General features: G+C 36.3%; 1 pseudogene; it reads right to left on the minus strand.

Annotated features, from left to right (window-relative positions):
* Positions 1 to 17,109, minus strand: part of LOC114625899 — a 155,621-nt pseudogene that overhangs the window by 87,394 nt on the left and 51,118 nt on the right.

Raw genomic sequence — 17,109 nt, forward strand, 5'->3', positions numbered from 1 at the left:
AGGGAGGGAGAAAGGGGGAGGATCTGGGGAGGAATGTTTAATTTGCCCCACTCTCTGACCTTCATTAGTATGTAAATCTCTAGGGTCTGAGGCCTATAGTCACACCCTCTACCTGTGCACTTTGGGAGGGGCTATAATGGCCTATGTGACTGAACAATGTAGGTCTATGGAGACGAGACTGCACGTCTCTGGGTTCTGGGAGCATGGCCAAACTCCTGCTGGTTCACACGTAGAGTCTCGGAGTTCTACACCAATGCCTAACCATGAACCAGAATATCCTTATGCAGTCCCACAAACCACCATATAAGACAGAAGCCATAGTGGTTTAAGGAAAGAAATAGCAATTATTGTAATCAGGTTGTATAGTAATTATTGATAAAATGGTGACATATGCTAGTGAATATGATTTTAATGTCTGTCATATATTGAGGTAATAGCAGATTCTTTTAAGTTTCCATTGATTTTAATTTCTGTTTATTTAATATGCATATGTACACATGTATGCATGCCCACACATATCGACAGGAGTGCATGTGAGCATGCGCACACATACACACACACACACACACACACACACAATTTCTTGAATTCTGATTATTTTATTAAGTCTCAAACCCAGGATCAATCTTACTCAGAACCTGTGGCTCCTCCTAAAACTTCTCTCACAGATACCTATCCTAAACCTCTGTCTTCTAGGGACTGAGTTTCTGCTTCCCTTCCCCCAGCCTGATCCCTATGTAACTCAGCCATTTTGGTACCCAGGTCTTTTGGCTTCTTGGCCTGTGCCTCTTTTCTTGGTCAGTAGCTCATTTCTTGCTCTTTCTGCCTCTCTCTCTTCTCATGGTCTGTTTTAGCCTGTGGTATTTAGTTTGCTTTCTGCAAAGATGATTAGTTGGATCCTAGGTAACATTGAATGAAGGTACTCATATTTGGTTAAAGAGCTGAGTATCATCCTAAGTGAGACATCTGTACCATCCACTTTAGGGAATACCATGAAAGAGAGACAGGAAGTTTGCTGAGAAATTCTGGACCTGATATGGCAGTCATATTCATGAACTCACTTCATTTGTGTTTACGTACACAAGACATACAGAAGATAGAGCTTGTCAAGTTTCCATCAACGATGGAGAACAGACACATTAGGCTCCTTACCTCCCCATAGAACTCCTCAGAAATCTCTGGAAAAGGTGAATTTCTTCCTCCAATCCTATAGCTTCATGCTATGTGTACAAGTAAATAACCTATCACCAATGCTAATTCAAGGGATACTAACTCAGTGAATCACTTCAAACAACAACAAAGAAATAAAGTATGAAGGGACTCAGAGAAGAGTTCCACCAAGATTGGGAGATGAATGAGAGTGCAGTGCAGAAAAAACAAACAAACAAAATGTATCTGTACTTTATATTCACTTATGAAACTCTCAAAAAATACATTTACGAAACAAAGAAGTAAAGATAAGGTTATTTAGGCTTAAATAATGAATAACTCAACCAAGGTCATTCCTCTATTAAATGTCAGAAGAGCACCTGGCTGACTTGAGAGTCCAGAATTTCAAGTTCTACAAGAGTGGTCCCCTTTGCTTACCTTGTGCTGTGGTTTTCTTGGTTTGTTTTTGTCTTCTATGTCCATCAGTCCCTTGATATGGGCCAACCAAGCTGGATTAGTACTTTGTTGTTAATACTTTCTGTGATACAATAATATACATATGTAATATGTAATACACACTATAATAAATCCTCTCCTGTTTAATAGTCAATTATTAACAACTGTTCAGTTAAACTAGGTACTTCAAAACTATTATTTCATTTTACTGTCATGATACTCAAAAATTGATTTTGTTTTTACAAAGGAAACTGATTGGTGAACAGTGAATATGTGATGGTTCCTGTATTAGATTAGAGATCAGGTTAAAGCTGGGCAAATTTTAAACAGAGCCTCAGTGAGCCAGGAGATGCCTCATTTTTCCTTACCTTGCAGATTGGGACAGGTTTACTTTCACACTGAAGTGTTTCATTTCTCTAATCCATCATAGGCCTGTCACCATTCATAGTCTTCATTGAGCTACAGATACTCTGGTTTGTAGACTCTTAATGCAATCTTCAGTTACATCAGCTGGGGAAGTTCAGGTAAGGGTCTAAGTAAGGAAGGAAGGCAGAAAGAAGCAGAATTTAATGTCTGTCAGCTTCATTGCTCTCGCATGAATCTGACAGATATATCAGGATTTGTTAGAACAAGCTTTCTCTGGTCTGATATTCTGAGAGCGTATGAGTTGTAAAGTGGTCAGGGATAGTATATAGCATACAGAAAAAAATTTTATAGCCATAGCCATACTGGAAAATCCTTTTTGCTGTAGTCATATCTTTCTTAGAGTGGTTAGACCAACATATTTTATTTATAGACTGGTCACTATATCACAATTGGGAATTGTGAACAACAAATCTTTTTTCTGTGATGGAAGTCTGGTATCTCTAGGAGATGGTTCAACATTGATACAGTGGGAGCAGAATGTATTTTGAGGTATATATATATATATATATATATATATATATATATATATATATATTCGTAATCTGCATGTACTATACATTTTAGTCACTGGACATGCATACACCTCCTAGAAAACTCATGTCCAATTTTCTTTGTTATTTTAATTACTTCTTTGTAATTCGTGGAATGTTCTATATTTGTTAGACAACTTGAAGAACTCACATTGTTTTATAGCACATCTTTCCCTCTGCATGATCTCCAAGTCTTAGATATTCAGCCATCAACTCATTATTTTTGTGGTTAATTTAAACAGAGGTTTTACTTTCTGGCCTATATTCATTTCTAAAGGCAAATGTGCAATCTATGTTTTCAGAACATTTTGGAATTTGCTAAATAAAGATTTAAAGTGAGTTCTCTTCTTAATAATGGCATTTCTTTGAATTTTTCTAAATAATAATCCCACTCCACTACTTCTAACTGAGCATTTTATAATTGACAAAATTTTCTCTTTAACAATCCTTTAGTCACTCAAAGAAAACCAATATCCTTTTATCATTTGATTTATCAGTAGCAAGTAAGACAAAATATCTAGAACTTTTCTGCACATGAAAATGGAACTGAAGCTTAAATACAGTAATGAGACAAAAATTCAACTAGCTTTCCATATTGCAAAAGTACCTGCAACTTCAGGGACAAAATATAAAAATACTGCTAATGTACCATATTTCAGCACAGAAAACCAACTTTCCAAGACACTTTTTCCTAGGAGAAATAAGTACACTGCATTTTGCCATTCATCCTTGACTCTACAGCTGACATGTGATGGGGAGATCATGGAAGAATCCTCTTCCTAAAGATCTGTGAGTGATTAAAGAAGCTTTTCCTGAGCGTGATGGAGTAGATCTGAGGGGAAAGCTAAATCAGTAGTGTTGGAAACTAATAGAAGTCTGACTTTTAATTGGAAAATCATCACAGAGCCTATGTGTTTTCCTTTGATTGGACACTAGATTGAAATATTTTTTTCAAATTTCCAGATCTGCCCGATCCCCCTGTCTGGGATTTGTTCATTTACATAATAGTGTTCCTCTTTATTCTTTGTGCACAAAATTTGTCATTTCCGAGGATATAAATTCTATGAACTTAATATTGAAAAAATCAGGATTAGCCATTCTGAAGAAGCCATGATTCAGTGTGATGGGGAGGCAGTGTAGTCTGTCCTTTCAGATGTAAATTTGACCTGTGATCAGAGAAGAGATTTTTGAGAGTCAGGGAATACAAATGGACATATAATGACATGAGAGACTTGTCAGAGTGAGAGAGGGGAGTCTGTGATCAGAACAAGACAATTAATACCAGAGAAGACTAGCAGCTGTCACTCTCATAAAATGAAATAAGATATCAAGAATACAATCATTTTCACTAGTGCTTCTCTAGTTAACAAGACTTCAAATACATGCTGGCTTTCATGTTCAATCCCTGATCTTCCTAGAACTGAGAAAATATTCTCTCTCTCTCTCTTGTTCAATCCCTGATCTTCCTAGAACTGAGAAAATATTCTCTCTCTGTCTCTCTCTCTGTCTCTCTCTCTCTCTCTCTCTCTCTCTCTCACACACACACACACACACACAGACAAACACACACACACACACAGACAAACACACACACACACACAGACAAACACACACACACACACACACACACACACACATTCCACCCTCCTTTCTCATGTCCATCCTGAAGCAATATACTTGTCACAAACCCCTTTGTTGAATGAGGGTAAAGTTTTATTTTATAATTTTCTAGATAGATCTGCTTATTTGGTTGGTTATCAAGCAATATAAGGAGGAGGCACGGCCCCCAATATAATTAAATAAAAATGCAGATCACAGTTTAAAATCAACAGTCCTCAAAATCAAATAAGTTTCTTATTATGCTTGTGCTCCAGAGGAGTAAAGCTAAGACATCAGAAAAATTGTAAATTAGGAAGAGGATATTTAAAATATCTGAAAATTTATATCAAGCTAGAAAAAATATATCGAAAGCAAAGAAGACCTTTAAGAACCTTTCATCTTTGAAGACTATTCTGTTGGCTGAAAGTCTGACATGGTTAGTGTTACATTCAACTTGCTAGCATCTAGAATCACTTAGGAGACAGGCCTCTGGGCTTGCTTGTGGAGTTAGGGGAGGCACATTGTGAGCAGAAGTATTTGTTTCCTTGCTAAGAGATCTTTGTATAAGATGCGGAAAACTTGCTGAAGGTTAATATGCTCTCTCTTTCCCTCCCTCCCTCCCTCCCTCCCTCCCTCCCTCTCTCTCTCTCTCTCTCTCTCTCTCTCTCTCTCTCTCTCTCTGCTTGCTGAGTGTGTGGGTAAAGCAGGACTAGCTGCATTAAGCTTCTGTTGCCATGGTGTCCCAGCCATGATGGATGCATCTTGCAATGTGAGCTCTAATAAACTCATTCCCCCTTAAGCTTCTTTGTTTAGAGTATTTGATCAAAACTACAGGAAAGTAGCAATGTTCTGTAATCATCCCATGGTTTGCTTTTCCATCCTCCCATTTTCTTCAGGGAAAATATTTTTTCCACACTATCCTGTCCATGCCTAACTTCTATCTACTTTCATATGCAATTTCAGATCACAGTTATCTTGAGGACCCATACTGCCTGACCAGAACCCAGTTCTTCTTCTCTGCCTGATTCCAGAACATTCAGATTCTCAGTATTTGGCATTTACTGCACTCTCCATAATTCCCTTAAACTACATGTGCCAGATATAATAAACAGTGAATGAATAATTTACAAATTATGCTCCTAGTAAGGAGATATCTTACTTTCACTGAATCCAGATGTTGCTTGGCAAGAAGCAAGGGCAGAGCAGGACACTTTTCCTTCCAATTCTTTCCCCCACAGATTTGTTGCCAGAGAACAAACATACAATAGAGAGAAAAGGATTACAGAAAATTTCAACTAGATCTTGAAATTTAGAGACAGATAAATATTTCTATTCATCACAGAGTCATGGATAAGCTGTCTATCATACCTCTAGGTGATCTTAAATCAATTTTCAAATAAGTATTGCGTCAATAGCTCATCATGTTTTGATATAAAAAGCCTTTATAAGGTTGCATTTTGAAAAGGGGACATGTAAAATAATAAAGAAGATTTATTGGAAATATTGATTAATTTTCTGTTTTATTAAGGATATCAACTAACACATATATCTACCAGAAAGAAAATGATTTGACAAGTGCTGGCTTTTAAAAACAACAGAAACAGCAGCAGAAGCAGCAGCAACAACAACAACAACAACAATAACAACAGTGCAGCTCTTATTATCATAGGTACTGTGGTATGGGGATTATATTATACATGGATCTCACAATACATTAAATAATTTTTTTTAAATGTGGATGACTTTCTAGAATAATTATGAAAATATTTTTCATATGCCAACAGTACTTGGGAGAATAGGTGTGTGTGCCCTCGTATAAATGTTATATGCCATGGTGTGTATGTGAATATTGTATATTCAAGAAATACTATGTGCATGATGAAGGAGTAGGAAGGCTAGCAGTATGTGGCATGCTTAGAAGCAGTTCTAGTCACTAAGCTATAAGAAGAGGGACCAGTGCAATTGAATACATCACACTCAGCTTCATGATGACATTTCCTCTGTTTTCCTAACAGTTTTATTAATGAGTTCTGCCAAGAAGTTCTATAGACATGTGTTTACCCAATTCTTATCAAGTGAGGGAGGGCAATAAAGACATCCCATGCTGTTTTCCTAACACAGCGTTTTGCTATGAAACCACATTAAAAAAATGACTTCACATATTACTTTTATTTTTCTTATTCAGTACTGGCTGGTATTTGGGGGAATAAATTAGTCTGTAAGAAGCATCGTTTTGACATCTTAAAAATGGAGATGATATCCTCCTCTTTAGTAAAGTTGAGTGCATGAGTGGATATTCATTCTGAGATTTTTAGGAGAAAGTACTTCAATCTAAAGTGTTGATTCTAAAGATGTAGTTTATGGAGTAATATTGGGGAATAACTCCTTTATCTGGGTATCAGGTGATACATGATCATTGAACATTTTTGTATGTTACCCTCCAGCTAGAAAGGAGAAGGAATATGGTAGTAAGAGGGCACAGAGTGCCTAGGATTTTAGTGCTTTTATTTGGCATTTAAAAATATGTTGAAATGTAGTCTTTGCTTGATATCTAGACAACAATCTCACATGACTATATTTAGTGGCTAGATTCTGTTTATATTCAGAATGCAGATTAAAGGTAGCCTATAGAAATCAAATTTTAACTCTTTTACTTTTCCATTTATAAGGAAATTAAAGCTAATACAATAAGCCAATGCAATGTGCCCACCCAGCACATCAGCTTTTAAATCTGTCAGCAAATAAACATGAAGCAACAGAACACATGGCTCCATACTGTGCTGTTCTAATAAGCATTTGCCTTCATTGTAAATGTGAAGTAGAAACTATGGCAGAGAGGAGGGAACCAATAACTGATGTTTGCTGAAAGTAGAGAGAAAATTAAAGAAATTTTGTTAGGGAACAAATTCATAGTTTGTTGTTACTAATTTTATGGAAAATCCCAGGGTCTACTACAAGCTAGCTTTTAATTTCCTGTAAAACTCAGGCTAGCCTTGAACTTTTACTTCTCCTTCATCTAGAAGTGATAGAAATGCACATTCACAATCACACCAAACTTTTAAATCTAACCTATTTAATTTTTATGTATATGTAAGTGTATATAACTATAACTAACTATAACTATATATATCACATGAATGTACACAACTAGCTGTATAATTAATCTTTGATGCAGTAAAATATAAATAACTATAAGTTTTCTATAAGTTAATTTATTGCATTGTCTAGTCTTTTTCATTTATTCATTCATAAGATTCCATTCTTAATATATGAGATGAAGATTACATACTACTCAATATCTCCTATCAATAACTCACTTCATTAGATATATCCTTTTAATAATAATAATTCTAATAATTCAACAAGTTATAGATCATCTTTTTTGAAGAAAATAGCAAACTCTGAAGCTTTATGAAGCTCATTTGTCTATACTACACACTGTATTGTGTTACTAAACTCACTGAGGCATTGAACCACACATGAATACTCTAGAACAAAATTCTGAGTCGTGACTCACAGCAGGAAAAGATCAGTGACAGGTGCAATCATATTAAAATATAATGAGTTGCCATAGCTTGCGGCTTAGGATGTGTACCTCCACCAAACATCATGGTAGCAGAGGAGGAATATTTTCCCTAATAAAAATACATGAAATTTCTATGCTCTGGCTCAGCTCAGAATATCTTTAAAGCTTTGATTAAAGATACTGTGATTTGATTAGCCAGAAACTCTAAACAGGGCCTACAGCACTTCCCAATTAATAGATCAGCAGTAATCAGCAGCTAATTATTCCCCTGACAACTGCTGATTTTCTTTCAAGGTAGGGAATGAATAGTGGGTGAAAGAAGGTTAAAACACAGTTTAGTCACATAGTAACAGACTAAACAGAACTAAAACCTGATGGCAAATGTTATCTGTGGAGGAGGGAAGCTAGAGATGAGATGGCCAAGATGGATATCTTTTATGGATACAAGCTGAAGTGAAAGTATCTAGGGAAGAGAGAACAAAGCAATTCATTTGTTAAATACTTGTCCATATTTGCAAAGGCTGCAGATATACAAAGTAGTGATGTTGGGTGTGAACAGAGGAATGCAGATTTTAGGATGACTTCTGATAGCCTCTGCTCTATAACAACCCTACAGTTTGAGAAATGAAGGAAAAATCCACAAGAACACGCATGAAAGTGTGAGTTTGCCATCTTCCCTTTTAATAAAAACGAGAACATAATCTTTACTGGAGAAAATATTTTTTTAAAACAATTTTATGATGTATCATTCAAAACTGGGTTACAATTCAGGAAACACAGACACATTCAAAATGGTACCATGTTACTAACTGTTGGGAAAATGTTGAAAGCAGTGTCGTTAGTCAGTCACTTCCCATCAGCCTTGGAAAAGCAGCAAGCTGTGATTCAAGCAAATTAGTTGAACTGAAGTGAATGAGAAAGTGCAAAGTACTTAGCCACTCCTTCTAATATTCATACATTATATTCACTTATGTAGAAATTGCTACATGCTAGTCACTGTGCTAAATGCCAATAATCACTTCTTTTAGCAAATTCTTGAAATGTGTAATGTTACCATCATTTCATTTGCTTAGTAAATCCGGTTAGAGTAGTTAATACTTTGGTAAAAGTCAGATAAATAGGAAATAGGATATCCAAAATATAATCAGGATTCTAACTCCAAAATGTGATACTATTATTTTATTGCTCTTAATTTTTTTCACCAAAAAATAATCAGGACATAAAACAATAGGAGAAGGAACCGTGGGCACCTAAGTTGAGTTAAGGACAGAGGGAGCTTGAAGGCATGCAATGGTAATTGACATGTCTTTCTGTCTTAAGTGACTCTGTTCTTTCCTATTACATCTGTATTATAAATGACAGTCAAATCATAGGAAAGGAATCCTTATGGCAAACCAGGCATTCATTAAATTCAGGCTCAGCTTGCTAGTGTTTACTTAGTCTTTGTGCTTCACCGGCACTAATTGTATCAGAGGGAGTTTTATATCTGGAGTCATATTGGCCAAAAATAATCTTTCAATAGTACTAATGATGGGTCTCTTTCCTTCAACTAAGTTAGCAAATATTCAGTCTATAAGGGTCTCCTTTTACTTTACTATCTTCTCTGTCTCTGCTTCCTACTTTCACTAGTCTCTGAGAGCCATAGTGCCAGGGTGGAGGGATAGCTAGGGCCCCCAGCCCCACACACACCCAGAGGAGAAGGGGAGGGTGAAGAATTGTGGGAGGGGGTGGTAGGGAGGGGGAAAGTGAACAGGATATAAAGTAAATAAGTAAAAAAAAATGAGAAATTAAATTAGAAAAATGTAACTTTTTAAAAAAATGCATACTTTTGTTTTGTTTTAAGATAATGCCCCATGTAGTATTTCTTGACTGGTCTGAAACTCCCTACATAGCTCCATATGGTTTTGAAATCCTGACCCTTTTATCTCAGCATTCCCAGTCTCTAAATACATATAAGAGCCACAGTATCAAAAATAAATTAATTTTTGAAGTGTATCTCACAGACCTGGCCAGATATAAGTGTATTCCCCAATAAACCCTAGTAATATATGAAAGGATAAGGAACCTAACTTCTCATGATTTTTGGTAAGCTGTCTATTAGGGCCATTTTCAAGTGCCATTTACCTTGACATGATGCTCTCCATTTTTACCCATGAAAGCTACCATAAGAATTGTCCAAATCTACTACCCTACCCATAGACTATATAAGGATTCTACTGAGAATCATCACATTTAACTTGTGGTCAATGAACAGAAGGGCTAGACCTATAAGCAGAAGTAATGCCAAGCATGAGAGAATTTGGTGGGCCTTATGCTGCTTCACCCCACTCCTGCAACTTCCTCTTCCCATACATACATGAACAGCTCCAAGACAAACAGTGTTGGTCTCTGAATGGATTTTCCCTTGCTGCTTATGGAAAATTAAAGGTATGTTAAAATTTCTATGTACTTCGGATAGTCATTTCTTTGAGTTTTACAATAGTCTAAAGAATTTCCATCATTTGAATTCTGTGCTTTTCTTAAGATATTATAGCAAAAGTAAATTATTGATTAAATGATGAGTGTAATGTCGGCTTTAAAAGGAAGAAAGATGAGAAATGGATATCATAGTCATAACCTGTCTTCTTAAACTTGGACATGAAACTAATGGTTCAGAATCATTTTCTGTATGTAGAGACATGTCTTTTGATGAACTTTGTAAGAGAATGATCTTGGTTTAGTCATAACAATGACAACATAACCATGCATACACAAATATACACACAAATTTAAAATGTATATACATATAATACACACATCTATATAGGAACACATATGCACCTATGCATAAACATACATGCATGTGCGTATAAATTCATAACAACACACACACACACTTGTCCATTATGTAACTCTGTTCTTTAATTGAAATGTAAGAAGCACCAGTACCAAAGAAGGATCACAATGTCTATTTTCTCTCTCTGAAGATAAACAGAGCTGCATTCAACTTTGATTGTTAACATGAAAATGTTTAAAACAAAATCAAATTATTATTTGCTAAATAATAATAAACAACGCCATCCTGCTATCTAAAATTTATCATATTTGATGCATTATTTCTTTGTCAGCTTTCTTGAGCCATGTTATACTATAACCTACTTGTACAACTGTCTTGATATGCTATGTGTTGTCACCAGAGAGCTAAGCACAGGAATTTTTACCTGTCCTATTTGATTAATTGCTTCTTAGAATAGAACAGGGAGTCATGCCTGACTCATCCCTGTTCCAGTAGACTACACAGCCTTCTTCTACAGAGGCTTTGGAAAATGAGATCGTCACAAAATGATTTCACAGGGTGACACACTGAAAAAGAACTCACCAAGGCATTTGTAATGAGATGAAAAGGTTACTGCAAAACTTACAAACCTTTTAGGGAAGTTTTGACACCAGTTAGTTTCATTCTGGTGAGTCTGCCCACTCAATGTCCTTGACAGCCACATAATAAGATCAAAAGGTCCCCTGAACTCCAGAGGCACAGTACTGAGGCTGTAGCATCAGGCGGTATCTTCCTCTGCTGTTAACAGCACTTCTGTTTCTGAGGGACTTTGAGGACACAGTGTTCTCTGTCAATATATGTGCAACATTTTTCTTCACAACAGCTTCCTGGCTGACCTCATGTTAAATGGTGTGCTGGGATGACTCTAAATCGTGTTAGTATTGTGTGTAATTGATCTATAGATTTGAAAGTGGAAGGTACCAGGACAGAAGGACAAAGATGGGGAGTGAATAGAGTGATCGCTCAGAATACATGTCTTAGCAGCAACATGATTTCTAGAACTAATGCCCATATTTTCAAAGTATTTAGTATTTGCTATGCTACTATGTCTTCAGAATAACCTTCAGAAAACCAGTTTGAATTGTCATTTTATATTGATGTCCTAAAATTGAGCACTGCTGAATGACTGACAAAAAGCTGAAGAGAAAGAGAACAATTCATTCTAGATTGAGTAGAAGTCTCCCATCAGCAGTCCTTAGTGATATGGATTTGTCAGAAAAAATAGTTCAGCATCATTGAACCATACCTGTTTCTGACTCTAGATTGTATGTTTTCTTTCCATTAGTGGCCTTCCACAATGATCCCTAATTTAATCTTTCAACTTGTTTAGACCTTTTGTCATCAGAATGATAAACATTTCTTGCGTTTAACTTTTTGTATCTAGAATTTATATTTGTTATACTTGGATTTCATTTCATGTTTAATAATGTTTACTTTATATCATTTTTATGTGTTCTTAACTATAGCATTTATTTAAGAAATCATCAAATCATGCTCCACATTTTAAAAGCAATTAAGCTTTTAAAAAAATTACATATTCAAGTTCTTAAAAGCCCTAAATGATAAAGTAATGCCAAATTAAATATTTGATTAATGGTAAATCTGGGATCATTTGGATGTACATAGCAGAAACAATATAGCAGATTTTGATATGTGAAGTTGATGGACTTTTATGTAGCTATTAAAATGATAATTAAGAAGAATATAAAGGAGATTAAATGGTTATCTTAAAATATTGAGTGACAAAAGCAAAATACAAGATCATATTTCTGCCACGGTTACATTTTATGTAGCAGATATTTATAAAATAATCTCTAACAGTACCATAATTACCCTGGGCCCTGGAGTCACAGAGATCACTGAAGAGCTGGACAATCTGTAGAGTTCAATCCCTAGGCAACTGACAGGAAGGAAGTCAATACATACATCATCAGATTTGTTGTAACACTCACATGATAAGCACAGATATAGAAGTAAGCAGAAGAAAGGTGATCAACTCAAAATAGAAACTTGGAAACTTCCCATAGAAACAGACAACTGGGCATTGCCCAAGAGCATTCATTTCTGAGATGGAAATCATCTTTGTCATCTGAAAGACAAGTGTTTTACACAAGCTATTTACATTGGGACAGTCACCACTAGGCAAAGCGCAGATGGTCTCTCCTGTCTCACCTCCTCCAACATCTGCTTGTCCTCTACCTTCTGCATATGAATCTGTTAGGAGAAAGTTCTTTCTTCTCTTTGTTTATTTTGTGAGTGAATTGTTTGTGCCCATGTCTGGGTTTCAAACTTTTGGGCCTCAAAGACCACTTCTAAGGAATTCTACTTAAATTAGTTGTTATCCTATAACAGTTATAAGATTCCATAGATATTGACTCCTTAATTAGAGATTTTATGTACAATGCTGTCAACTTTGGTTTCCAACATGATAAACTTCTGTCTTGTTGTATTCAGAAAAAACTGAAGTATACTTCAGAGAATATACACAGGATCAGCAAATTGCAATCCTATTGTCACCTACTGAATATTTTGTTAAATAATCCTTTCTTTTCTATCCCATATTTATGATTCAAAACTCATGAAGTAAAATGGAATTCTTAGTTGATGACTTTTCAAAAGAACACTTTTTTTCATGGCCCAATTCAGAATACCAAGGCCATCATGAATGAATTAATGTACATATGAGGGTTACCCAAGATGAAAGATATTGCGGGAAATGATTAGCTCACATGTGGGCTCTGACGTATGTTCTTGAATCTTGTTGGGCTGTTGTAATTCCCATGTCTCCAAAGAGACTGGAGTGCGGGAATCTAGACTGAGTTCACTCCACTCACAATAACGGGTGGGTGCTCTGGGTCCGCACCCAGCAGGGAGAGCTGCTGGGAGACCCCATTCTGAAGTTCCACAGGAGTGCAGAGCTCTTGGATTGGGGATCCCCAGGCCAGGAGGTGGTCAGGAACTGACTGGTCTCAAGCCCTTGGGCTCTCAGACACTGCTAAGAGACCAAGGAAGGACTGAGACTGGAGGTGTGTGGGTGCAAGACCAGCCCACAGCTGAGAGAAATGGGGGAGGGAGAAAGAGTCCCTTGGCATCACCCTGCAGGAGAGATTTGGTTACTGTACTCGCTTAGCAGACTTGGTGGCCTGGATAGCTTGCTTGAAGATGCAGGTCCCTGTGGTCGGAACACAGAGAGGTCCTCCAGGCAGGAAGTTAGGCACAGCAGCTGCAGCTAGGCATTAAAGGCCTTCTCCTTGTTTTCCCATGGCAGGCTCCAAAGACACATGGAGTCCATGGGTTTAAGAGATTTATTTTCATGGTGGATGGTAGATGGATCTGGATGCACCCCCCAGTAAAACTCAGGGAAGACCTGAGTTAAATAGAGAGGGAGAAGGGGGAAGGGTCTGGAGAAGAATGTTTAATTGGCAGGGCACTCTAGCCTTCATTATTATATAAATCTCTCTAGGTCCTTAGGCCTGTTGTCATGCCCTCTACCTGTGCATTTTGGGAGGGGCTGTAATGGCCTATGTGACTGAACATTGCAGGTCAAATGGAGATCTTAGACCAAGTGTTAGGAGCCTGGATTCTGGGAGCACAGGTGGAATGGATACTTGTCCCTTTCAGGGTCACTGGGCTACTTCCAGCCAGTGCTCTACCAAAAACCAACACCCCTTTCACAGCCCGATAAGATATGGTCATATTTGGGCAAGAAAATAGGCTCTTTCAAAGCCCAAGCATTGGATCCCTTGGTTCCTGTAGGACCCCCAAAGGGCTGCTATGCCCTGGCTGAACCTTTCCGTATGCTGCTGTCTACTAAGTAACATTCTGCAGTTCCTCTAGGATCAAAACATCCTGACTAAGGCATAGTGCCCCAGGAAGAGAATTTACTCTTGACATCCTATTGCCTCCCAGTTGAGTTCCTGCTTTTTCACATCCTGACTAATACATGGTGCCCCCAGGAAGAGAATTTACTCTTGACATCCTATTGCCCCCCAGTTGAGTTCCTGTTTTTTCCTGAGTTTGTATTTTTCCTTCCCTGGCTAGCTGTATATATATTGAACCTGCTCAGTAAAGGCATTGGCATTCTCCCACAACGGATGACCCGAGTCTGAGCATTTCTTTAATCCCCCAGGCCTACGCCCAAGCTCGGTACCGCGGGCAGCACCGGCGCTGTCAGGTTCCATCCTCTTGGCATCAATGTGACCAGAGCTGGGAAGGAATAGAGGCATTGTTTACACATTATCTACTCTGTAACTTTTAGTACTAGCATCCATGCACACTAATGTAATATGGGAGTTAAAAACTGCTTAGAGCATGATAGAAATAAATGAAAATAAGAATATTTTTGTGGCACAAAATAATTGCTTGAAAGCATGTCAGTGGTCATAAATAAGATTTGATTACAATACACCATGTGCTCTTTCTTATTTATATTTTACAACTTTTCTTGCATGACAATAGGATAGTTGATTCATCATGACAGAAATTATGTGGGCTGCACCATCTGAAAGCTTCTGAGACTTTATAGAAAATTATTCTCCCCCTTGAATCTAAAGCAGTGTCAATATACTGCTTCAGTGTATTTTTTTCCTTTCATATGTCTGTGGCTGTATTTACATTGTGCTTTTGGTAACATTTTAAATATATCATTTTATCAATGATAAAATGTCACATGGTTGTGTGAAACTTGCAAAACCTATTTAGTAATAATTATTTTCACCATATTGACCAACAAAAATCTCACTGATTTCATGAAACCAATACATGCTACTGCTTCACCCTCTACTTTAAACATTAGCAATGATTTTAACAGACTAGTGCATTATAATGACCATGTCACTACTATGGTAGTTTCAGATAATCTAACTAAGCAGAAAGCAACATAATAATGACTTAATGCTTTTCTGAAAAAAAAAAAACAAAAGAAAAGAAAACAAAAGAAAACAAAAAAAGGTTGTTTAATTTTCTCTCATTCCAAGTTTCCTTATCCAGCAACAAATAAACAACAATAATAAATAATAATACATACATACATGCATATATAATAAATGAATAGATACACAAATATTTGTTAATAGGTCAGCTCTACTAGAAGAAAAGCATTGAAAATAGTGAGAAAAAGACTTAAAAATTTATGTCATTACATGCCATAAACCTTATCTACTAATCATGTTTTTCCTTTCCATTCAACTTGTGAAAGTCATATAATTATTTAGAACATTATGATGTCAAGATGCAGTGTTTCAAATCAATTGCCTAATAAATAATGCTTGGAAAACTGTCTAACATTTATTCCACTTACAAATGAAGTTTCTACATGCATACATACATACATATATATACACACATATGTATATGGGTTTTTTTAGATAAAACACAAATCAAATTATGTTTAACTTATTATTTTCATTAAATTAATTTTTTTTCTATATTAAGGTCTAGAGGAATGAGTTAGTGAAGGTTAAAGTACTTGTTACTCTAGAGCAGTGGTTCTCAACCTTCCTAATTCTTTAATATAGTTCCTTAGGTTGTTTTCAATTCCCAGAATCCACATGGAAGCTCACATTTGTCTGTAACTCTAGTTCCATGGGACCAAATATTCTCTTCTAGCTTTCATGGGTACCAGGCATTTGTAAGTGGTGCACATTTATACATTCCAGGTAAAACATTCATATCCAGAAAAAAATTGCTAAAAAGAAATTAAAAATATGTCTTTGAAAACAATCAACACAAGAATGTACTTAGAAATGGTTGTTGTTCAATAGAATGATTTCTAGTATATTGGAAGTCATTACTAAGAGGAAGAGGCTATAGCAAATCTACCAATAGAAGCAGTCATTCATCATAATTTAGAAATGCATTCATAAAGATAAAACTAAGATGGGTGGGACTGATTAATCTTTATATTTCCTGGACCTCGATAGTAGAAGGCGGAGGTTCAGGAGATCAAGTACAGACTAGGCTATGAAAGATCTTGTCTCAAAAACCAAAAAGGAATAAACTAACACCCAAATGCTAAAACAGAGATTGAAATTAAATGGTGTATAGAATGGAGATATGAGTCTATTTAGAAATAATCACCCTTTATAATGCAGCCTGTACTTTTTCTTTATCCTCTGCTTTAAATGCTTCATACACCCACTTTTTTTTTTACCCCTTTACTATCAAGTACCAGCTTTTTAAATGTTTGATGTTTGGGAAAATTTGACTACTTAGCAGAGAATTGTCTTTTCCTTAGATGTATGGTAATATTTCCAGAAAGGCCAAATAGATCTGTTAAATTTGTTGTCCCAATTTAAAGTTGAAGTTACAGAGTCTTCAATAGACATGACACAGCTTGACATACTAGTTCTCATTTGAGATTGACTAATCTCTGTTTTCATTGGTATTGGCATAAATACTAATCACCATCTCTCCTCATCTCTCATCTCTCCCTTCTTAATGTAGTCTTGGACCCTAGCCTATAGTATGGTGCTGTTCAAAGTAAGGGTGAGTCTTTCTACACCAAGTTAACAATATAGAAAATTGCTCACAAATGTAACCACATGTATGTCTCTCAGTAAGGAAGGGGTTTGTTTTGTTTTTTGTTTTTTTTGTTTTGTTTTGGGTTT

The sequence above is a fragment of the Grammomys surdaster genome, unplaced genomic scaffold, assembly GCF_004785775.1.
Source record: "Grammomys surdaster isolate TR1022 unplaced genomic scaffold, NIH_TR_1.0 224, whole genome shotgun sequence".
Classification (NCBI taxonomy): domain Eukaryota; kingdom Metazoa; phylum Chordata; class Mammalia; order Rodentia; family Muridae; genus Grammomys; species Grammomys surdaster.